Source organism: Danio aesculapii, chromosome 6 (genome assembly GCF_903798145.1).
Source record: "Danio aesculapii chromosome 6, fDanAes4.1, whole genome shotgun sequence".
Classification (NCBI taxonomy): Eukaryota; Metazoa; Chordata; class Actinopteri; order Cypriniformes; family Danionidae; genus Danio; species Danio aesculapii.
Genome location: NC_079440.1, coordinates 57,061,748 through 57,086,973, shown reverse-complemented (window position 1 = coordinate 57,086,973; position 25,226 = coordinate 57,061,748). Strand labels below are relative to the sequence as shown.

Below are 25,226 nucleotides of genomic sequence, written 5' to 3'. Positions count from 1 at the left end.
CCTGTGAGTTTCAATGGATTTAATGCACATCCTTTAGGCCAGGAGTGCTCGACCCTGTTCCTGGTGATCTACCTTTATTATTTATATGAGCACAATATTACAAGCCATAAACATAAATAACTACATCGTAAAAAAGTGGCGATCTTGAAAGTACAACGTTTACATTCTACATTTTATTTATACAGGATTTTTGCAGGAATCCTAAAGGTAATTTCAATACCTTTTAAAGACCTCCTCAGAATATTAAGGCCTCGTCGCCACTTCAAGTTCTAACCAGTAATATCAAACCTTTAACTTAATAAACAGTTGTTGTTAAATAAATCAATGGAGCACAACCGTGCAACAGAACTCAGATAAGCTCAGAAAAAACAAAGCTTGAAAGAATAAATTATGCGGTTGTTTTTAGCGACAGGCTTCTGACACTGTTTAAACTGGTCTTTCTCCGACCAGGAGTATGCAAACTTACAATTTCCCATTTTGTCGTCTGTTTTGCTCTATGGTTTCGCTACATGTGCAGAGCGTCACATCACCTTCCCGCATCACCAGAATGAAGGAGCTTGGCCGGACGCACCCTGACCCGAACCAATTGCATGGATCGAGCACACAATTGTTAATATATTTATGCCTTTTTGGAGTCAGACACTTTGGACTAGGGCTGCACAATATATCGTTTCAGCATTGACATCGCAATGTGATCAGTCACAATAGTCACGTCGCAGGATACGTAATGTAGAGTTTGCATTATAATTTATCTTTTGTGTGTGTTTTTGTGATTGATTTTAAAAGCATTCAGGTATAAGAAATTGTACCATTTGTGACCTTAAATACGATTAATTTTATTGAATTATTTTTATCTATATCATTCAGTTACTGTAATTAAATACTGTTAGACTCGGGATGATTAAACTGATTACAATGATTAAACACTTTATTTCAATTGTGTCTTTTTCTTGATCGTATTTATAGATTGTGATGCATGAAAATACTCAACACAAATGCAAATACAGAAATGCACTGCAAATAGCGCAGACCACAACGAAAATGTGTCAGGGAATCCAAAAAGTTTATAGATTGTTTATTAGATTTTATAGAGATGCAAATAGTAAACATTAATTCATCAATCTCCGATTAAACACATGCATGAAAATACAACAAATGCAAATAGAGGAACGCGCTGCAAATACAGACAACAATGAAAAAGTGTAGGGGAGCCCAAAAATGTTATAGATGGAGATGCACTCCCACTGCAGGATCATTCCAGTTGATCTAACATTATAAATTCTTTCCAAATAGAGATATTAAATCACAATATTTTTGCATTTGTATTCATATCGCAATATATATCGCAGAATAACAACATATCGCAATGTTAGATTTTTCTAGTATCATGCAGCCCTACTTTAGACAACGCTTGAACAAAATTAAAGACCTTGTAAAAACGCGATTAAAACTTTTTATACCTATTAAGGGCCTTAATTTTCTCATAATTGGTTTATCAACTTTTAATACTTTAAGATCCCGCGGACACCCTGTTATAGTGATGTTTTGGGGTTTTTTTTTACGTTGGACCTGTATTTATTCTCTTTTCAAGTGTTTTATATTTCATTTATATTCATTTTATATTTCTAAATTTAGTCCTTTAACTTGTGGTCAATATATAAACTGATTAAATTTACAGATATTGTACACTACACTGTGAAAAATATCCATAAATGAGCAGTTTTACATATTTTGTGATTTGGGTTTTATTTTTTCCAGTTTATTTCTGCTTTTGAATTGCATTATGGGATCTTGATCTTTCTTCCAACAACTTTCAACCTTGAAAAGTTTTGAAAAAGTGACTTTTATGAACATTTTTAATAGTTTAAATTATATATTATATTAAATATATAAACTATATTGTCTGGGTTGGTGTTGTATAATACGCTACAAAAACCTTGTAATAAACCGCCAGTACATGCATGTTATTTTTCAGACTTCTATATATATTATTTCTTATACATTATATTGTTTAAAACTACTAAAATGTCAATAAAAGTGACTTTATTAAACTACAGAGTTTAATTTTCAACATCAAAACTAAACAGAGCAGAGATCAACATCCCATAATGCAATTCACAATCATAAATAAGCACCTGTGAATCACAAAATATGGAAATTTAATTAACAGACATTTTTACAGTGATAAATATCATGAATATTAATATGAGATGACTTGTATTGTGATATGAGATATTTGTCATATGGTGAATAGAGCAGTCAGGAATTCATTGTGAATGAGATGGCACTCATGTTTAATCCTCCACAAGTCTTTCCCGCCTCCGCTCTCTCTCCCTCCCGAATCAAACAGAGCTCTTAGTCAGTATATAATGCTGAAGAATTTCCATGTGGTCCAGGAATGTAAATAATGCAGTGAAAGCCACGCAGCGAACACATTCATTGAGACGCCCATTGAATGAACACAAGCCCTCCCTGCCCACTGTTTCGCAGAGCTACAACACAGTGCATATTGTTGTCAGATATAAGTATTGAGTCCGATCCAGCAGCAGCGTCCAGGGAAACACTTGAAGAAAAAAACAAAACAACAGTATGATCTCACATCAATTACAAAACATGTGATCATGGAGGAGTTTGGGGGGGATTGAAAGTGCCAGATTATTCTTACTAGAATCATAAAGACTTTAGTCATACTGCCGTTCCAGGAAAGGGGCAACGATTGAGGCTTTTTTTTTGCTCTCAAAAGTCTGTTTATGACTCAAAGTCAGACGCTGTGGTCACAAACAAGAGCGATTGCACTGGGATTAAAGGGATAGTTCGCACAGACTTCTAAAAAAAAAGAGGAGGGGAAAAAGCAGCTGCAAGACAAACTGATGCAATGCCTCGCTCATAAAGAATAAATTAAAATAAAGTTTATTTTAAAATACTAATTGCAACCAATACTTGTATCCTGAAATAATAATAATCATAACCAATAATTTAAAAATATATATTTTAAATATGATTTTTTAAATTAAAATGATAATGCAGTCAATATTCAGTGACTTTTAAGTGATCGTTTTAATGTAAACATAACATTAAAAAGAAATATATAATATTAATAATAGTATTGAATATGAATAAATAAACATTAAAATGTAAATAAATTAAAGCATATGAGCAATTCCATGCAAATGTCAACCTTTCCATGAAAACAATTACATTTTCACCAAAATATGAAAACTGTTTTTTTGTGTTGGCTTGTATTTTACAGTACTTTAGAAATACTCACAAATGTCTTCGTCAATGTTTTCAGACGAATATATTTGATTTACCAAAGTCACACAAGTGGCAATTTCACATCGGTCACATCCATAACGGAGAGACGTCACATACATAATGACACTTTTTCTTCATAAATGCAAAATTGTCAAATAAGATAAAAAAAATCAATTATTTTTGTTCTATAGAGAGACATATTTTATCCTTCAGCACTGTTTTTTTATTTTGGGTTGTGCAATTCAAATTCTCAAACTTGCATATTTTTTTTGGTCACATCCATAACGCATGTTTATTTCCCTCATTTAAAGTACAAAACATGTTCACAGATTAATATTGTTCTGGTTGCTTAACTCTGTGGTCAGTTGTTCTGGAAAATATAAATCAAATGTTTCAATATGATGTTAACATATACTTTCTCTGTGAATTTGTTTTGAGTTTTTTTAACTGCAAGTCACATCCATAACGCTGGAATTGCTCATATAAATAAACGTGTGTGAGTTTGGCCCACAGTACTTCAGTAAGCGAGTAAAAGACGATATTTTGAAGAAAGATGAAAATGTGACACTATTGACTTCCATATGGAAATACTACTGAAGTCAATGGTAACCGGTTTCCAGCACTCTTCAGTATATCTTCATTTTTGAAGAAAGAAAAAAACTCAAAGGTTTAAAACAAGGATGATTATGACAGATGAACTAACCCTTTAAGTAACTGAAACTAAAGACCTTAAACTTCATGATGTAGCTTGTTAAATGACACATGTTGTAGCAGTTTTCACTGCAACTAGGATCAAAGATTTTGAAGGTTGAAGTGCAGCTATTTCACAAAAGATTATGGTAGGTTTAATTGGTGGAAACAAAATGCTGGATATAATATACTGTTATTTTGTTACACATCTAAGAGTTAAAAAATAAATTAACTTTAAAAAGTCACTTCATGAATATTTCACCTTTACATACAGTTGAAGTCAGAATTATTAGTGCGCTTTGAATTTTTAAAAAATATTTCCCAAATTGTTTAAGAGCAAGGAAATTTTCACAGTATGTCTGATAATATTTTATCTTATAATAATAATAATAATAATAATAATAATAATAATAATACAACAACATTCAATTGTTAAACATAAGTAAATAAACAAATAAAAAGGTCAAGTATAAAGGTCAAAGAAAAAACAAGAGTTAAAAAAAAAAATCTAAGCCTTGCCATTTTAATTTAGCTTTAATTTTCAGCCCTTTTTCCTCTCAAGACCAATATAAATAGCAGCACACAAGTCATTTACTTCTGAGCAAACATTTACTAGTTCTGAGAAAAGATCCTGTATGCTTCATACTAAAATTCAAGATTCAGATTAACCAGCAAAGAGATGTTCATGAATTTATCATGGGATTGAACCCAAATCTGGATTTCCCTGCCTCATCCCAAAACAATTTATGAGAAGTCAATCTGATAATCCACGATTCTGTTGAGGAAACCCTGCGCTCATGCTCATGCCTGTTTTATAAAGTCTCAATAAGTCATCATGCTACACTTCAGGGTCTCCACTAACCGTCAATGCAGCACAGGGACTTTCCAGAGCAAAGACCGAGCGCTGGAGTCCATCTGTGCGTTACTCATCCCGGCAGACATTTTTTGGCGGGAAACGAGCGAGTGAAGGATCCTGTCCAGGAGGGAGGTCTTCACAACACCCAGCCAGAGAGAAAAAGGAGGGATGCGGGGGAAGGTAATGGGAGCTCAACAGGGAGCCAAACTAATGATCGAAACCTAGCTTTTTTTTTGTTTTGCTGTCTGTTGGATGCGTCGATAGCAATGTTTCAATCCAGCTAGTTTTATGCACATTTTGGAATATCGCATACAAATGACACCAAGATGTGCACAAATTTTGAAAATGCAAATAAAAAAAATGTATGCACACAACAGAGTATGATAAACCTTTAATTTGATAAGAAATCATGTGCATAAACTATGATGGAAACACATTTACTGAAGAAATTCGAGCATGTGTATCAAAAATAAGTTGTGATTTTGTTTTAACAGATCATGTGATGATAAAAATGGGAGCGAGGCGTCACTATTAATGGTCATCCCATGATTTTGAGCACATTGTGAAGCATCTGAAATTTTGTTTTAGCTCATTCTAAAATCCCTCAGCTAAAGTCTGTCATCACAGTGGTTCAACATTATTATTATTAATATTAAATTATTACCTTCAGAAAGGTCTTGAGCATCTCACGAGCATAGCGCCGTAATAATTTCCAAAATCGTGATAACTATATATAAATATCTATATATATAAATCTAACATCATAAAAGTATGATCTTGTTTTTTTTTCTTTTATTTTAAACAGTGATAGAGCTATACTACCGGGGTTTCTGCTTAGCAGCAAATAAAACAAATCCTTTATACTCAAAACCAAAAAGCATCCTATAAAAAAAATTATTGTAGTAGTTAAACAAATAAAAGAAATGAACAATTTAATTTTTATATGGAACTCAGATTCAATCAATTTTTAATTATTTTTTTTTTAATTTTCAGAAAGATGAGTGTCCACCTTTTCTTCAGACAGCACAGATCTGCTTGATTTGACTGTCACCTGTCATTTTAGTGGATGAAGGAATAATGTAACGGGGCTCTATTACATTTAACCTTTTCTTAAAACCCAAAATTTCCACTATCGATTAAGGTCGCTCATATCCACAGCTATAAATGTTTTGTTAGAAAAGTCATGCAGCTAAAAAATGTCTTATAACCGAATTACATACAAGACCAAGAATTCTCATCCATTCATTTCTTCAGCTTAGCCTCTATTTCAGAGGACCCCCAGCAGAATGAACCGCCAATTATTCCAGCATATGTTTTATGCAGCGGATGCCCTTCCAGCCGCAACCCAGTACTGGAAAACACCCAAACACACTCATTCACATTCACACACACATATACACTATGGCCAATTTAGTTTATTCAATTCACCTATAGCGCATGTGTTTGGACTGTGGGAGAAACCGGAGCAAACCCACACCAACACGAGGAGAACATGCAAACTCCACACAGAAATGCCAAATGGAACAGCAGGGACATGAACCAGCGACCTTCTTGTTGTGAGGCGACAGTGCTAACCACTGAGTCACCCATACAAGCATTCTCTATTTTTCTTATTGTAAATAACGCACAAAGCATTTTCAACTAAACGTTTTCTTCAGTCAAACTCCACTCCAAATGTAAGATTTGTTAGGAAACTCCTGCAGCTGGAACACTTGTTGGCAATAGACGCCCCTGGGGAGCGAATCCCTCCGGGCAGCTCCACAACACAACCGCCCTTCACTCACGCAAGACTCTTCAGTGTATTCAGCTCCTTCATGAACACACACACACACACACAGTCAGCAGCCAGAGAACAACAGGGCTGGACAAGTGTAGCAGCAGCTGCTGGTTGGGTTCAGATTACAGATAAAGACGTTTAGAGAGCGTCTCCATCTCTGCTCCTCATTGTCCGGCACAGATTTCCAACTACAGCCAAAAACAAATCACTCGCACTACAAGACTCTTCCACTTCCTGCAGTAGAGGAAACTCGTTTTTAGATTGCGCTTCACTAGTATGATTCATCAAACAAAAACAAAGATTTAAAAAAAAGAGAGTGTGACTCAGTCGTTTCTTCCCAGCATCACTTTTACCTCAATGAGAAACCCCCAGCTTGATTTAAAGCATGCTGTATATGCAAATCTGACAGGTGGATTAATCAAAGTCTGAGAATGTGATTGGCTCAAGTATTTCACACTTCGGTTGTCTGTTCATATGATCGCCGTGGCAGTCCAAGTCTGAACATGTCTATACGGCTGTGTGAGGGCCCAAGTGCGAAAAACGTGGAGAAACCTGTCTCCTTCTGTTCCTCTACTTTTTTAGCTTGTCTGCTTTGATGGTCTACACACTATTTATGGCTTTCAGACCAAAAGCCACACACTAGAAACTGGCCATCATAAAGCCTACGGGTGGTCAGCTGGCCAAACATCCTAAGAAAATCAACCTAGATTGACTAGAAGTGCATAGAGCTAACAGTTTTTGTGAATTTTTACTTTGACTTAATAATGTGAGAATAATTTTAAGCAATAGAAATACCAGCTAGGACTCTCTGACCACACTGAACTGAGCTAAACTGAACTGAACTTAAACAGTACAAACTGAACTACACGGTTCCAATTTACTGTGACCTTTTATGTGAAGCTGCTTTGACACAATCTACATTGTATAAGCGCTATACAAATAAAGGTGAACTGAATTGAATCTGATATTAAAAATGTGTGATATGCACTAGGGCTGCACGATCTGGCTATGAGAATCGCAATGCTTTTGCTTAAAATAAAGATCAGGATTTTTCTCAACATTCTATAGATGTAAAACTAAGGTTAATATCAGTGGGGTTTTATTATTGTTATTTCTCAAACATATAGTAAAACAACAACAATATTATGTGTAGGTCTACTGTTGGTTAAAATGCTAAATTTTGAATAGACTTTAAATGGTGGACTTAAACAGACATTAAATTAGTCCTGGTCATTAATGCACAATAAAGTGATGACATCAGAATATAATTATTAATAATTCTGATGTTGAATTATTTAGTTTGAGACATACAGATGAAGTCAGAATTATTAGCCCCCGTTTATTTTTTTCCCCCAATTTCTGTTTAATGGAGAGATTTTTTTCAATACATTTCTAAACATAATAGTTTTAATAACTTATTTCTAATAAATGATTTATTTTATCTTTGCCATGATGACAGTAAATTAAGACACTTCTATACAGCTTAAAGTGACATTTAAAGGCTTAACTAGGTTAATTAGGTTAACTAGGCAGGTTAGGGTAATTAGGCAAGTTGTTGTATAATGATGGTTTGTTCAGTAGATGATCGAGATAAAAAAAAATTGCTTAAAGGGGCTAAAAATTGTCATTAAAATGGGGTTTAAAAAATTAAAAACTGCTTTTATTCTAGCCGAAATAAAACAAATAAGACTTTCTCTAGAAGAAAAGATATTATCAGACATACTGTGAATGTCCTTGCTCTGTTAAACATCATTTAGGAAATATTTAAAAGAAAAGAAAATTCAAAGGGGGGCTAATAATTTTGACTTTAACTGTATGCTTGCAACCTGTCATTGACAACATTATTAGACCATTTTATTCTACTGGTAAAATCCGACATTTGTCATTATCAGATTCCCTCTTGCATTATATTCAACATTATATAGTCTAGAGTAGTTATACTGACCCAGTAAACATTTATTCTCATGCACAACAATTTGTGTTCGCTATGAAAGAAAAAACATCAAATGCTTGTAGCAATCATAACTTTAAAATGCGATATAATTATTTAAATGATGTGGACGCTTTCGTTTTCATTTTCACTGCTAAGTGCGGTTCATACTTCCCGCGCAGCTCCAAAATGATCACTGATTGTTATTTTACAACTTTATTACCCGTTTTTCACAGCCTATTCATGTTTTGTTCACTAAAGTAGACTTCATTTTCAGTCGCACGCCCGCCCTCTCTGTGGTAACAGCTTATAGTCAGCTCAAATCACGTGATTTCACGGCCGCGAATACAGCACTACATGAAGACAGAAATGACAATTTTGGGTGAATAATACTTTATAAATACAGTATGTGACTCTTTCAACACTATTTGGAGGTGTACACTTTGCTTAGCTGCGTGTATAACGCACATCTTGTGCGGCCGCCTTTGCTTCCTTCCTGAACTTAAAAATTAGATTGGCAGAATCCTAGAAATGCTGGACTGATCGTCTAGAGCAGGGGTGTCCAAACTCGGTCCTGGAGGGCCGCTGTCCTGCAAAGTTTAGTTCCAACCACAATCAGACACACCTGGGCCAGCAAATCAAGCTCCTACTAGGCTTTCTAGAAACATCCCTGCAGGTGTATTGAGGCAAGTTGGAGCTAAAATCTGCAGGACACCAGCCCTCCAGGACTAAGTTTGGACACCCCTGGTCTAGAGGGTCGAATGGAGATCGCAATCTTTTTTCGATTAATCGTGCAGCTCTAATGTGCACTGATAGCATGCTAATTAATGCTATAGCATGCTAAATAATGCGATATATGATAGGCAATGCAATATTTAAAAGAAAAAAATGTAACCAACAGTACATCTTCTGAAATGAAGTTTACTATGCTGTATAAAACAAATTAGACATTTTGACAACGTAAACAAATCAAATAAATAAATACCATCACAACTCCACTGGTACAATGTGAAAACATCCAGAAAAAAAACATGAAAAAAGATGGCTAGTCAAACAGTATTTCAGCATCCATACTAACATCAACCAATGTACATGGATATATTAAGATCCATAAAGTGAGCAGTTTGGGCTGGATGAACTCGCAATGTAAATAAAATGTAAATAATACATCAAATACTACTTATTTGCTTCTTATTATAAACTAAAAAAATCTGTTATTTCAATAACTGAATACATAAAATGACACAGAGCAACACCTAAATAAGACCTTAAGCCATTACATAAAGATGCAAATACATTGCTCCTGGTACATTGCTTTGTACATTTCAGATGACAAATCAACTAGAGGACGCTGTCTATATTTGGAATAATTTGAAATATGCTACTTAAGGTACATTTTTGGGTTGTCAAAAGTATTGACTAACTTTATTTCGCATTCTTAATCATGACTGATTGGCCACTGTTGACATGCTCAACAGAAATGAGTGAGATTGGCCATGAATGGTCATCGGTTTACAACTCTTCAAGTGCAAACACAGATACACAAACACTGGAGCATTTCAATGTCACGTCGATCAGCTGATCTATTTAGAAGCGATCCGTTGTTGCATCGACTGACTGACACAGGTTTAAACACTCCAGTGTCAGATGACCTTCAAAACCAATCGCAGTCATATCTGTTGTGCGCGTGAACACCATGGCCAATCAGCGGTGTTTAAGAACATGCTCAACATTGCTCAAATATTAGGAAATTGACATTAATTTGACATTAAATTTCACTATTTAAAATATCAATACTGTTGACAACCCTAGTATGTTTCATTTAAATTCATTCTTGTACGTCAACAAGAGAGCAGATCAGCTAGCGAACCACTGAGCTAAACCCTTATCTAAAATCAACAAATAATGTTTTTAAAAGCAAACATAAGAGAAAACGCAACCACGTGTAGTTTTATCTTAATTTACAATGCTTCTAACTTTAAGCCTGCTTCAACAGACTCAAACCTGAGCGCTCTGCAGCACAAATACAACTACGAGAGCTACGAGAAAAATGTCCATGCGAGAAAAGTTGTCCATATGGAGATAGGTGACGCAAACATACTCCATTTCAAATTACAGACACCATTAAAGTGTTTTAAAGTATTTATTTAGTGTTGCACAAAGAACCGCACAAAAATAATCCTTAATTCCTAAATAATATGTTCCTGTAAACATTATTAGTGTGAAAGGGAACTACAGTTTTTATATTTTACTATGGAAGTCGATGGGTGCATTCGTGAAAACATCATCTTTTGTGTTCAACAGAATAAATAAGCTCACAGATTTTTCAACACATGAGGCAGAGTAAATGATGAAGTCATTTTTATTTTGGGGTAAAAAGTCACCCCTTGTCAGATTCCAGACTTCCAGCAAATAATATAAGCTATCAAAGTGAGGCGTGTGTAAAAGTCAGAGCACCAGCAGCAAGACGACGGCGTTATACCCTTCCAAGACTATTAGTTTCTCTAAGAGACTAAACTCACCAAATCTTGTGTTTTATTTCTTTCAACCATTCTCGCATTCATTCACCCCCTCTCTTTCATTCCTTCTCTGTGTTTAGCTCTAATAAATTCTACCCTTCTCCTCCAATAACTTCCTCTTACTTCCTCTCTGGCTCGGCACTCAGGAAACAATCAGAGCTGTTGAAGAGTCTGTGGGAGAGAGAGAGATGCAGAGAGAAAAAGAAAGAGAGAGAGAGAGAGAGAGAGAGAGAGAAGCAGAACTGCTCGATGCACTAGATATACATTTTTTACAATTTTATTTACGATATAAACTTTTCTTTTATTAAATGAAGAGCCCTAAAATGACTGAAATAAACATCTTGTGGAAATAATGCTTGATGCATTTGAGACAGTAAGACACTTAAAAAGACTGCCTAGTCAGGCGTTACAATCTAAATTTTAGCCCAAAAAAATCTTATTGGTCTTGTTTTAAGAAAACAATATTAAGCAAGAGATCCCACTCTTCAGCAGATTCAAGGGTTTTCAATGACTTCTTAAAGCACCATTCATTTTAAATCAAGCACCTTTGTACTTTATACTTGGGTTTGATTGATAGATGCTGCCATCGTTCATCGCCGATGGACAATAGACATCACGATGCTGAGCCGGCTTTACGATTCTCTGCCTCACCCCCGTCGCAGCAGCAACCCGCTCGCGAAAAATACACACTTAGGGTGCTTTCACACCCATTTTGTTCTGAAACAGGGTTAAAAATTGTTACAATGTTGCACTTTGTTTTTGGTGCGGTTTGCCTTAACACAGCAAAGTTTCTAAACGGCCATTGGCTAGTATTATGCATTATAGGCTTTACATTATTGACCTTATTCTTCAATGCGGAAGTGCGCTCATTTTTGCGATTGTTTTAGAACTTCCGATTCAGCTGTCTATGGGAGAAATGACTAGGAATAATAAACGGCAGAAAACTGTCAAACTACTTACTCTACAAACAAGTATTTGCATGACAATACAGACAAAGTAGAATATAAGAAAATATCAGTTTGCAACATCAAGCAGCAAAACGAGCTGTTTTTAACGTTTAAAAATGAATGGAAGTGAATGAGACCTGAAGTCTCGAGCCAAAATGATTCAAATGGCTGCGCCCACTTGTACGCGGAGAATAAGGTGAATAGAGAGAAATAACAGATAAACCAATACTGCTGTTGGGTCAATTTTCCTAACAGATAAACAGCTCTTATTAATAGTTAGCATGCTTTCACTTTCGTATTTGACATGAAACGCACATTTACCGGTAGGAATGACATCGCGCCCTACTCATAATTCTCTCTTCATATAGCTGTATTTGCCCATTACATGTCTATAATACACTGTGATATAGCCGGGCTCGGATAATTTCGCTTTCTCACTATCATCAATCTGCTCCAAAGTTCCTAACTGGGGAAACATGCCAGGTTCTGAAACAAAAGTCTAGGTGTGAAAGCACCCTTAGGCCCCGTTTACACTAATACGTTTTAGTTTTAAAATGGCATTTTAGAACGAAAACGATCCACACTGGTGTTTCACCTAGCATTTCTGAACAGCCATTCATCCACACTACACCACCGAAAAAAAATCACATCACACCACGTACACACAAACTCTGTCACGCACTGCAGTGCACATGCGCGTCTGAGCTTCAGCTGTCAGCGGGTGCTTTGAGCACAAAACCCCAGAGAGCAGTGCACATCGGACAGTTTATCAAGGATGTACCGCTGGATCTAGTCTCAATATAGTTGTTAAACGTGACTCTTCTGTCTTTTAAATCTATCAGGTAACATGTTACAGTGTCAGTACACTGCTTCAATTCTTCACTTTCACGCTTGTGTATTTTTAGCGAAAACCTCAGATACTGTTGGTTGGTTTCTGTCGATTGAGCACCTTTTTAACAAACCAAGTTTGTCGACGCCATTATAACGACACAGATCACTCTGCCTATTCATGTTAGAGTTCTGTGGAAAAAGGGATGGACAGGTGGTAATTTGTGTGTAATTTATCTTTAATTTGTTTATCATATTTATGATTTGGTTATGGGTAAAACATGCCATCATCCATCACCATGTTTCACATTAGACATCATACAATGCCAAATTGGTCGACATCGCCCAACCCTACTTTATACCCCTGCATAAGTAGAGCCATGAAAGTCCTTACTCTACGTAACATTTCATTTACACTTATTATTTACATTAAAATATAGTAATGATAAACAGTCATGTTCAAACAGTCATGTTCAAAGTATTAATACAATTCGTTGAATTCAATATTGGTAATGTCTCTGAAAAATTGACAAACGTGTGCTGTCATAGTTCCTGTGCAAATTGAAATTTAAGATTTTTAAATTAAACATTTCTGTTTGTTGGTTTAGTTTATGAAAACACCATAAACTTTCAATTCAAGCACTTTCGAGAACCTACGTTTCTTTTTTAAGTACTTGAATTAATATGTCTGAAATTAAAGTCCTTTGAAGAAGTGTGGGAACCCTGAAAGTCAGATTGTTTTAAGTGTAAATGCTTTGGCTCATTTTAAGACAATTCTTAACTGAAGATAAATTCTCCTGTTTAGTAACTCAAGTTAAGACAATTTTATACAAAATAAAAGCAAACAATTTGAAAAGCAATTAATCTAGTTTAAGAGAATAGGACTAAATACGCTGCTTGGAATAAGTGCTATAAAACATATTTTTCTTTACAAAATCCTAGAAGCAAACTTTCCTACATCAAGAAATCTCACACAATTATGTTATAGTACCGACAGCTAGGCATGGGACGACAACCGTTTTCAAGGTTTACAACGGTTTGGAAAAGCCAAAATTTTAAGATGCCGAACATTTTCTGTAATACCGTTCAATGTACGTGTAAGATTTTCTATTTACATTTTTTGTTTTCTTAGGAAAAAAATATATCCAAAGTGGCCGTTTTTAAATCGTAAAGAAATCTGTGTTTTTGAAACTAATGAAGACAGCAGACGTCAATGATTCACTAGAATTATATATTTTGGAGCAGTAAACACGTCAGGCTCTCATAAATCTTTTTAAAAATTAACTATATTGTTTTCAAAGGAGAAAAAATTGTATTTTTTGCCCAGACATTTAAAAACAGATTTTAGCGCAGTAATCACAATACAGTGATACTGTGATTTTTTTATCCAAGGTTATCATGCCATCAAAATCTTATACCGACCCATGCCTGCCGACAGTAGGGCTGTGTGATTAATCGAAATAAAATCGTAATTTGAAATGTTGCGATTAGTTAAAAATCGCAAGAGGCTTCGATATGAAATATGTATCATTTAATTTCTCCCGCCCAGAGCAAACGCGTGACTCTCATCTGTGTGTAATAGTCTTACTAGCCAATTGAGTGAGCACACTTTCGTTCCGGCAAATCAGAATTGCGCAACCAAAGTACACGGAAAGCCTACAATAAAAAACAAACAAACAGGAAAGCACGGACGCGTGGGTTCATGGCTTTTGTTGCTTGAGAAACATTAATAGATTAATTAATATCAAATAAAACAGGACATCGTTAATATGGGAATATTTTGTTTTCAGTCACAGACACCAAACAAAAACAGGTCATTTGTTAGAATTGTTGCCACAGCACAAGGAAACTCAACTAGCACCTAAAAAAAAGCATCACAGGTGGCTATATGAGGAGTGACTTGCTAAAAAGTCAACTGAAACACTCAATCTAGTAGCAAGCTAGAGCAAAATTCAAAGTGGCTTCAGCCATGTTAGTTTGCTGAGTGTTCTGTATTTTTATTTATTTTTTGTATAGCAAGCTACACTATCTCCAAAATTTGAGTTTAACTTGTTTACAAAAAGGTAAAGTCATTTTATTTTTGTTTATTGTTTGCTCTAGAGAAAAAAAAAGTGTGTTTAAAAACAAACTGCAATAATTGTTGGAGTAAGTTCATATGTTTTCAGTTTCTTTTTTAACCAACACTCACTGCATTTTAGCAGTAAGTAGCAACGATACAGATTGAGCGAAAGCTTTTCTACAAAATTCAAATCACAAATCAAATCTAAATCGCAATAATCAAAAAATAAATATATATATATATATAAATAAATATATATATATTTTTTTAACAAAAATCGCAATTCGATAGTTTTTTGACAGATCTTTCGACTTGTGTCTAGTCTGTATCTTCTTCAATCATTTATTTATTTCTCCTATTTAGATGCTTATATTGAGCAGTGACTCTCCAGGATATTAACAGCTCCCGATGCCTGACTTTCGCCATTATCCACCGGGATGACTTTCCAGGACGGCCGTCTGCTCTCAGATCTCTCCATATGGTTTACTCTGATTCAGTCAGCAGAGGAAAGACTGACACAAAGAGCTGTGCGCGTGCCAGAGGACTCGCTCGAACCTCTGATTCAGCACTTTCCGTGGAAAATCGTCAGGCAAAATTTCTGAAGGAGTGCTCTTGGTCATTTAGCGGCTGAGGCAGAGGGGCTTATGCCAAACCCCATGAAAACCGAAAAGACATGCAAAGAAGACAAACGCTCACAGGACTCTTGGGGATGGAAGACCAAAAAAAAAGAGGGCTCCGAGTCATGCTTTTATGCCAAAAACAAAGACAGATACAATCTGCTCAAGCTCATACAAATGACGTTAGTTATCTGATTTCTGGAGCACACTGTAAGAAATTATTTTCTTGAGTTGTAAATAAAACAAAGATCATTTGTAGTTTTTTTAACAAGAACAGACATACAATAATTTGAGAAAACTATTGCCAATTTCTGAGTGAAAATTATGACAAAATGACTTACTTTTTGGTTTGGTTTATTAGTAAAAAAAATGAAACCCTACAGAAAAGATATGGCACAATTATAAAGCTAAAAATGTAAAAAAAAATAGCTGGACTTATTGGTTACATCTACATTCTTTTTAGTTACTCTAATAGTTTAGGTTGATAATATTAAAACACTGAATTACAATTTTTATCAAGGAAAAGTCAGTGGTACTTGCAATTTATGGCACTTATATGATGTTTTTTCAAAGCTCCCACCAAAACTCGTAACCTTTTGATTTAGTTGTTAATTTGTATGAATTCGTACAATCTTATTTGTACAATTTAGTACGATTTGCTCATCCCCAATGAGGGTTCAAGACTGAACTGGAATTCGTACAAATTAGCCACTAAACTGACAAAACGTAATATAGCTACATTTCCTCATGAGACCAGGCTGCTTTTTATGTACTGACCAACGTTTTTTTTTTTAAATCCACCTTCAACTAGGCATGCGACGATAAGGGGGTTCAAGGTTTACCATGGTTTGGAGAAGTCAAGGTATTAAAACCATTACATTATTGTTAAACCGTTCCTAAAGATCCTATATTGGACCTGTTTGTTTTGATTCTTTCTTGTGATTTGCAGAGCCTGATTTGTGGGTGGGTCATCTCACCTAAAGAGTCCATCTCAAAAGAGTTGCCTATAAAGTGTCCAACATTTGATGTGAGAGAGAGCTCGATTAGCAGGAGCCAGCCGTTTTGATTGTTTTACTTTGTTTTGAGCCTAGTTTACTACTATGCCCACACTCTTCAACAGTGACTTCCATTAAAACTGACTTTGTCTTTTGTTATAGATCATTACTCTTTCAATTTACCTGGTCAGCATTGTCTATTTAATGTTACAATTTTGAGCCGGTTGTAACCATAGACTGTAAACGATATGGACATAGTATCGGTGACGTCACCCATAGGTATCTGAAGAACCCAAAAGAAGCTACCAGTAGGCGTGGCAAACCGTTGCCATTTTGTTAGCGCGTCATCGCACCAACCAGGGGATACCAAAAGAAGGGCAAAGAGGTGGATCGTGAGCAGATATACAGACACCAGCTATCATTTTGCTTAGATGGGCTTTCCTTTGGGAGAAACGCTTAATACTTCATTACCTGCAATTTGTTTGTGTTCTGACCAAATGTGCTTGGTTGTACACTATATCAATAAAGTGTTTAAACATTTAAAAACACTGTTGTAATACAGAGCCACTAAATACTGTTCCAAACAGGAGGAAAACGCAAATTACATCCAAATATAGTCTGTGTTAGTAAATGCAAGGCTATTGATAAAACCAAGGCATATCACTGTATGACAACGCTTCAGATGACTGTTCTATACCCTACAGCTAATCAATCTGTCAGATTCTGGAGTGCTTTACAGGTCTTAAGAAAAATATAAATGATCTTAAATAAAACAATACATTTATAGATATGGTATATGAGTATATAATTTCACTCACCTGGGAAATGAAGGCTACGTGAATGGTTTGCACAGCACGCCATATCATCTGATAATTGTAAGAAATAATTCCAAAAGGCAACTGACTGTGTAAAGCCACATAAAACAAAACAAAAATATGATGTATATGCCAAGTTCAGCAGCTAATCAGCTGGAATCAACTGAGGTGAAGTTACAACGACCAGCAAGACCTAGCTGTTACTCAAGCGGCCACACTCTTAATTATGCAAACTTAATATAACCTAATATAAATGAAACGGATGAGTTATAAAAACATTCACCCCCCTCACAGTTATCATGAATGGTAATATTAGCTATATGCACCAATCGTTTTTTTACCAGGCTGTAAATACCTTTTTACTGCTGTAAAATAGGCCATTTTAACAGTGGGCTCAACAGAAATTTGCTTTATAAGGAGCAAGGACTAGCGTCCGGGATTTTGGTAAAGCCATGAGAGCCTTAAATCTGTGGTAACATGTTCCTTATTTGGTTTTTTTTCCATACACCCCAAATTAGAGCAATAGGTCAAAACATGCATGTACTAATAACAACACAACAGAAATGCTCACTGTAATGATTATCACACTCCAGTTTCTGGAAACACCTTTCATGTGATCCCTATTAATGACATATAAAAGCAAGCACAAGACAAGAAGGCCGAAAACAATCAGCTCGGCTTCCTTTTTCCAATTCAGATGATTAGATTAGATGCAGCTCAGGTGCATGTGTGCGTGGAGCGGAGCTGACTGCCGCGTGAACCCCGCTGCACTGCCACAAACAGTTGGTTTCAAGAACAACTGGAAAGTTTAGCAACTTCAGACAGACAGAAACAAAGACTATACTGTTCTAGCCCACAGCTCGCCCCTCCCTCCAGTCAAAAACGGCCACGGAGAAGCCAAAAAAATCTTATCTGCCAATGCCTCGCGCAGGAAATGTATGTAAACAAGTGTCCCGAGAGCGGGCATTCATTTTCAGGGCACACTTTCATAGGCCGCCTTTCCATCATAATTAATAAAGCACAGCGACACATTGTGTGTGCATTGGCTCGCGTCTCGCCACAGGCTCCTTCGACCGCGACGTGGAAAAAAGGACTTTAATTTGAAAGGGAAAAATTTAATTTTGGGGAACTGAAGAGCGTATAAAACGCTTCCTTCTGCAAACACAGGCCGGCAAGGAGGCCAAACGCATCAAGCGATATGTTCTCTTTCTCTCAAATGCCTGAAAACACACACTGCTAGATATTTGTTTAGAGCTCTGTTGACAGACAGGTAAGTGGTCACCATTTGGAGAGCCACTTCTGCGGCGGGTGCTAAAAGGCCGTTTCAGTCTGCACAAATGGAAAAGAGGCTCATTACGCTCTCAGCTGGGCCCTTAACACAAACCAGCTAAAGGAACTGTCAACTGGCCAGCAACATAAACACATATGGCACAAACAATCCACTCCAAATCGCACACGCTCAGTCTCTTCAGCAGGGCACGCTCTGCATCGAGAACTTGCTTGAAATCTTGCAATCTTCGGGACTGGATTGAGAGCTCAGTGCAAGAACAAACAAATCATTAAAACTGATTTGTTAGCTTATTAAACAGTAAAGCTCTATTTAGCGCGAGAGAGCAAATGCAGACGGTGCAATGATGTGTCCTCGTTCGTTGAGGGAGTTCAGAGTTGGTTTGGGATGTCGGGGGGGGAATAAGAACGGCAAAGAGCTAAATTGCAGCTGAACAACAAATGTGGCCCGTGGCGGAAACCATAAAAGGCAACGTGCGGCATCTGTTTAAATTCACCCAACAAAACGTGCACTTGCTTATAAATGCAATGCACAAATGTGTGGCGCTCAAAGCAATTAATCAATGCTCAATTATTATTTTTGTGTGTGTGAATTGAGTAAAATAATACTGCAGAATTTTGGTATGCATCAACATTAGCCATTAAAGGTTGCATTAGGAAGAACTAACACTAATATTTGAGTATGAGTTTATGGATCTACCCAGGGATTTATTTGGCTATAGTTATTTCCGTACCGCAGTGACTTACAGTTAAGTGCACATCTCACCTAAGTGGCAAATACCAAGACAGGTTGGCTAAAGTGCACATCACTACTTAAACTAGTACACTCTAAAATATGCTGGGCTGCTGTAAGCCAACGTTGGGTCAAACATGGAAATATTGGGTTAATTTTGTCTAAACAAAAGTAAATTACATTGTTTAACTCAATTATTTGATTTGTCCATATTTGACCCAAAGTATGATAACAAACAACCCAGCATTTCTTAGAACATAGGGTAACCTTTCCGGTAACAGAGTTAGTTAAAAAGCTAGGTACATTTTAACAACTATTAATGTGGGAAAACAAATCTTTGATGTGTTGTAAGTCACCTTTTTGATTGATCTGATATTGGGACAACATCTCTGTAAATTTAAAAAGTACTCTAAGAAATGCCACATTGTATTCAGCCAACATTGGGTCAAACACACCAGTTACATTTTTCTTTTATTGGAATTCAATTGAAAAAAAAATTACCAAAAGATGGGTTTTCCATATTTGACCCAATGTTGGATTACAAAAAAATCCAGCATTTATTAGGGTGTAGGGCAAACTTCCCGGTAACAGAGTTCGTTTAAAAGTTAGGGATATTTTAACAACTATTAATGTGGGAAAACAAATCTTTGATATGTTGTAAGTCACATTTTTGGGGAAACATCTCAGTACATTTAAGTTCATATCTGTTCAAAACATTTATTGAAATTTAATTAAAAGAAATTAACCAAAAGATGGTTGTCCATATTTGACCTAAGGTTGGATTACAAACAACCCAGCATTTATTAGAGTGTAGAATAAACATCCTGCTAACAAAGTTAGTTAAAAATCTAGGGAAATTAACAACTATTAATGTGGGAAAATAAATCTTTGATGTGCGGAAAGTCACTTTTGGGGCAACATCTCAGTAAATTTAAAACATACACTCTAAGAAATTCCACATTGCATTAACCCAACATTGAGTCAAACATGAACAAACACAGTTTAAAAATGTATTGAAATTCAATTGAAAGAAATAAACCAAGATATGAGTTTGTCCATATTTCATGCAACATTGGATTACAGACAACCCAGCATTTATTAGAGTGTAGGGTAAACTTCCCGGGAACAGAGTTATTTAAAAAGCTAGAGAAATTTTAACAACTATTAATTTGAAAAAACAAATCTTTGATGTAAGTCACCTTTTAGATTTATCTGATATCGGGGAACCATCTCAAGTAAATTTACAAAGTACACTCCAAAAAATGATGCATTGTATTACCCCAAATTTGGGTCAAATATGGACAATTACATCAGTTAAAAAAATTAATTTAAATTCAATTGAAAGAAATTAACCAAAATATGAGTTTGCCCATATTAGACCTTATGTTAGATTACAAACAACCCAGCATTTATTGGAGTGTAGGGTAAATGTTACGGTAAAAGAGTTCTTTAAAAAGCTAGGGAAATTTTAACAACTATTAATGTGGGACAACCAATTTTTGATGTGTTGTAAGTCACCTTTTTGACTGATCCGATATTGGAGAAACATCTCTGTAAATTTAAAGCGTACACTAAGAAATGACGTGTTGTTTTAACCCAATGTTAGGTCAAACATGGACAAACAGTTTTTAATGACATTCAATTGAAAAAATAAACCAAAAGATGGGTTTGCCCATGCTTGACCCAATGTTGCATTACAAACAACCCAGCATTTATTAGAGTGTAGGGTAAACTTCCCGGTAACAGAGTTAGTTAAAAAGCTAGTTAAACACTATTAATTTGGAAAAACAAATCTTTGATGTGTTGCAAGTCACCTTTTTGGGGAAACATCTCAGTAAATTTAAAACGTACACTCTTAGAAATGCCACGCTGCATTAACCCAACATTGGGTCAAAACTGGGCAAACACATCAGTTTAAAAATTTATTGAAATTAAATTTAAAAAAGTTAACCAAAGATGAGTTGGTCCAAATTTGACCCAACATTGGATTACAAACGATCCATAATTTATGAGAGTGTATGGTAAACGTCCGGGTAACAGAGTTAGTTAAAAAGCTAGGGAAATTGTAACAACGATTAATGTGGGAAAACAAATCTTTGTGTTGGAAGTCACCTTTTTGGGGAAACCTCTCAGTACACTCTAAAAAATAAAATGCTTCGCTCAATTAACCCAACACTGGGTCAAACATGGACAAACACATCAGTTAAAACAGTTTTTAAATAAATTGCAATTCAATTGAAAGAAATTAACCGAAGGATGGTTTTGTCCATGTTTGACCCAACGTTAGGTTAATACAGCCCAGCAATTTTTTTGAAAGTGTAAAGCAAAAAAAAAATAATTAGATCTGGGTCCAAATAATCCATTAAAAAAAATGTAAACAAAATTGGAGCACAATTTAGTTGCTTCCACAGTTGACTAAACAAAGACCCTCCACAACATCTGGCATGCATATAGTATCTTTCGGGAGATAAAATATACAAAACAGAAAAAAATGCACAGAACAACAATCACTTCAAAACACATCTTGACCTATATAAACCTCTTTTTGAGAAGCCTAACCTTTCTGAAAGGAGCTAAAACATAAGACAACCAAACCAAGCAGCAGAACTTGAAGAGGCAGTTTGGGCTGAACTGACTAAGACCAACCTGAAGTGCAGCATTTCTCTTTAACGAAACCTGTCCATTAATAGGAACTCCGAGGAACAATAAATATGTGTAAAGCATCGTTTTAACTCACTTGCATAACCATGGGGTGAACTAAAAACAAATTTGCATATTTATGAAACAAAAATACTTTGGTCTCAATTACTTGCAGAGACAGACATTTCTAAAATGCTAATTATTTCAGCAATGAGATAGAAATTATATCCATATAATGAGAATTCATTAAACACCCTATTGTTGAGAATGAAAATGAATCCCCCTATGATTTCTTGCTTCATATATGTCACACTAATTAAATTACATCCATTTAAATATAAAGACCCTGCTAGCATTGTTCATTTGAAAATTTTGCTTGCACACTACACAAACACAAAAATACATAAAAATATGAAGAGTTTAGATGCGAAAACCTCTAAATGCTGTCTGAAAATTTCCTCTAAAATGAGCATTTTTATCAGGCTCCTGTGTGTATGTTCAGTAATATCACTTTTATGCCAAAGAATAAGTCATTTTCCTGGTCTTTAAAGTGAAATATCTCAACATAAACAAAGGAGGCCAAGAAAAATGTTTAGTTTCGTAGAAAATTTCAGACGGCATTTGCATCTGAACTCTACATATACATATATATATATATAATATATATATACTTTTTACAGAAATACTATTTAATGCTGTACTGACTATGAAGACTATGAAAAACAAGTTAATACAAAACAATAAACTGCTTTTATTGTTGGTTTAAATATTATTAATGTCACAAAATGGATCCAAATTAAGTAAAAGCACGAAGAGTTAAAAAATATCTGAGAAAAGGTAGAAGTTTGGGCGGGAAGATCACTCAACGTCACTGATTTACCTGAGGGAACTGGTTGTTTTTTTATCGGCAAATATACGTAAAGTATAAAAAATATGTAAAGTTGAAAAATTGAGCATGATTATAGCATAACCAACAGTTTGTAGACAATAAAACAGCAATTACCATTCCGAAATATGAACATTAATTCGTTTATCCATTAAGAAGTGTGTGACAGCAATGATTAACCTGAGGAAAATGATCGTTTAACTACGAAAATAGTTTTTAATACTATAAAAATAGGCATTATAGAAGCCTAAAATAAAAAGTTTACAGTCATTAAAACAACAACTCTCATTTAAAATAATGAACGTTATTCAATTTAGCTTTCGCTTAGCCTAATTCGGTAACGTTATATGACGTGTCTGAGGGCAAATACGTGTACACATAAATCAGTTAACACATTAACGAGTTTCATAATTGTTTTGCCGTTGTTTATATTCTTGTTATTCAAGACAGTACTTTTGTCCATGTGTTATTTACACTTCATGTAACGTTACAACAGAAAAGAAGAGTTTATTAAATAAAGACCATCGTGTTTAATGTATTCGTTAATCTACTCTTAATTCAATCACCTCACAGAAATCAGTATATATTAAATCTCGAGCAAAGCCTGTCAAGTCAAACAAACGTAATCAAACTTACCTGATAACGTCGAAAAGGGGGTGAACGATCTCTCCAAAGACTTCTGCCGTTTCTCTCTGACAATTTCCCTGCAACAACAAAAACTCTTTTCTTATTTTCAGTCACAAGTGTTTGGAAAATCCCGCTAGCAAAGTAAACACGAGCCTGTGCGAACGAGCGTGACATTTTTCGACCCAACTTCAACGCGCAACAATGGAAGCGTAAGTTGGATTAATGTTTTTTAACTTAAAAGTGTAATTCAGAGGTAAAAGTTTCCAGCTAATACGCTAAAATCGGCTCCCTGGCTCTCTCACACGCACAATTACAGCATATCCACATGGAATTCTGTCCCTCATCCCACCCAACGCAGGGAGTTCCGAGGAAAAATGCAAAATATGACAAAGATCCGAAAACTTCGGCATGAAAAACGCGATCAGACAAAGGGAACGAGTGAATCTAAAAACTCACCTTTATTAGGAAACACCTCTACCGATAGAGCAGGACGAGGTTTATTTCGCTAAAGTTATATTTATCTCGGTGCTCTTTTGTTTTCTGTAATATTTCTCCTGGTTTGACAGTAAAGGTGGAATGCGAAGTATGGGTTTGGTATGAAATTCACGCACTTCAGTGGAAAACGAAGGAGGGAAAAAAAAGTTTAAGGAGGGGCCACTGCTGGGCGTCAATCAACACGACGTGGGGAGGAGACTTCCCATAAGCCACGCCCACGGACCACAGAGGAGAAAAGACGCTGGGGTTGAGCTACTGTACTTAAAGCTACAAATCACAGCTGTTAAAAATTGGGGAATTAATATTTAGTTATATAAATATGACGTTTTTATTTTAATAACATTTATTCATTTTCTTTTCGGCTTAGTCCCATTCCACAGCGGAATGAACCGCCAACTTATCCAGCGTATGTTTAACCCAGCGGATGCCCTTTCAGCAGCAACCCATCACTGGGAAACATCCATACACACTTATTCACACACATACACTACGCACAATTTAGCTTACCCAATTCATATCACATTGGGTTTTCTTTGGACTTTAGGAGGAAACCCACGCCAACACAGGGAGAACATGCAAACTCCACACAGAAATGCCAACTGACCCAGCCAGGGCTTGAACCAGCGACCTTCTTGCTGTTAGGCGATTGTGCTACCCACTGTGCCACCATGCTGCCCTATTTTAATAACATTTTAAATAATTTTCTCTATAGATTCAAATAACTTTCAATGAATAGTTGTTAATAATCCTTTAACATTTTTAATTTGTGTCATTAGCATTTATTTACATGATTGTACAGTAGTTATTTCCCTCAGTAAAGTAGGCCTAGCTGTAGTTTTGTATATATTATGCTGACTCCTAGTGCTAAAGTAAATCACAAATAATCACAACTGTATGTTCACTGTATTTAAAATACATGCTGGTACTGAATATTTATTTTATGCATCTACTAGATAAAGTGTAGCTTAAGTGTCTTTATTACAATAAAAAATTATTTTAGAGATTACTAGTATTCATTTTCCTTCGGCTTAGTCCCTTTAGCCCCACAGCGGAATGAACCGGCAACTTGTCCAGCATATGTTTTACGAAGCGGATGCCCTTCCAGCTGCAACCCATCACTGGGAAACATCCATACACATTAATTCACAAACATACACTACAGCCAATTTAGCCTACCCAATTCACCTATATCACTTTTTTTTTGGACTTGGGGAAACCAGAGCACACGCAGGAAACTCACACGAACACGGGGAGAACATGCAAACTCCAC

General features: G+C 35.7%; 1 protein-coding gene across 7 annotated transcripts in view; it reads right to left on the bottom strand.

Annotated features, from left to right (window-relative positions):
- Positions 1-24,073, bottom strand: part of tead3b (TEA domain family member 3 b) — a 92,853-nt gene extending 68,780 nt beyond the window's left edge. For all 7 annotated transcript variants that reach the window (XM_056460587.1, XM_056460591.1, XM_056460589.1 and 4 more), the window contains exons 1-2: positions 23,918-24,073; positions 23,471-23,538 (exon numbers count right to left, since the gene is read on the bottom strand). The gene's annotated coding sequence lies outside the window, so the exon portion shown is untranslated. The remainder of the gene's footprint in view (positions 1-23,470; positions 23,539-23,917) is intronic.
- Between the last annotated feature and the right edge of the window lie 1,153 nt (positions 24,074-25,226).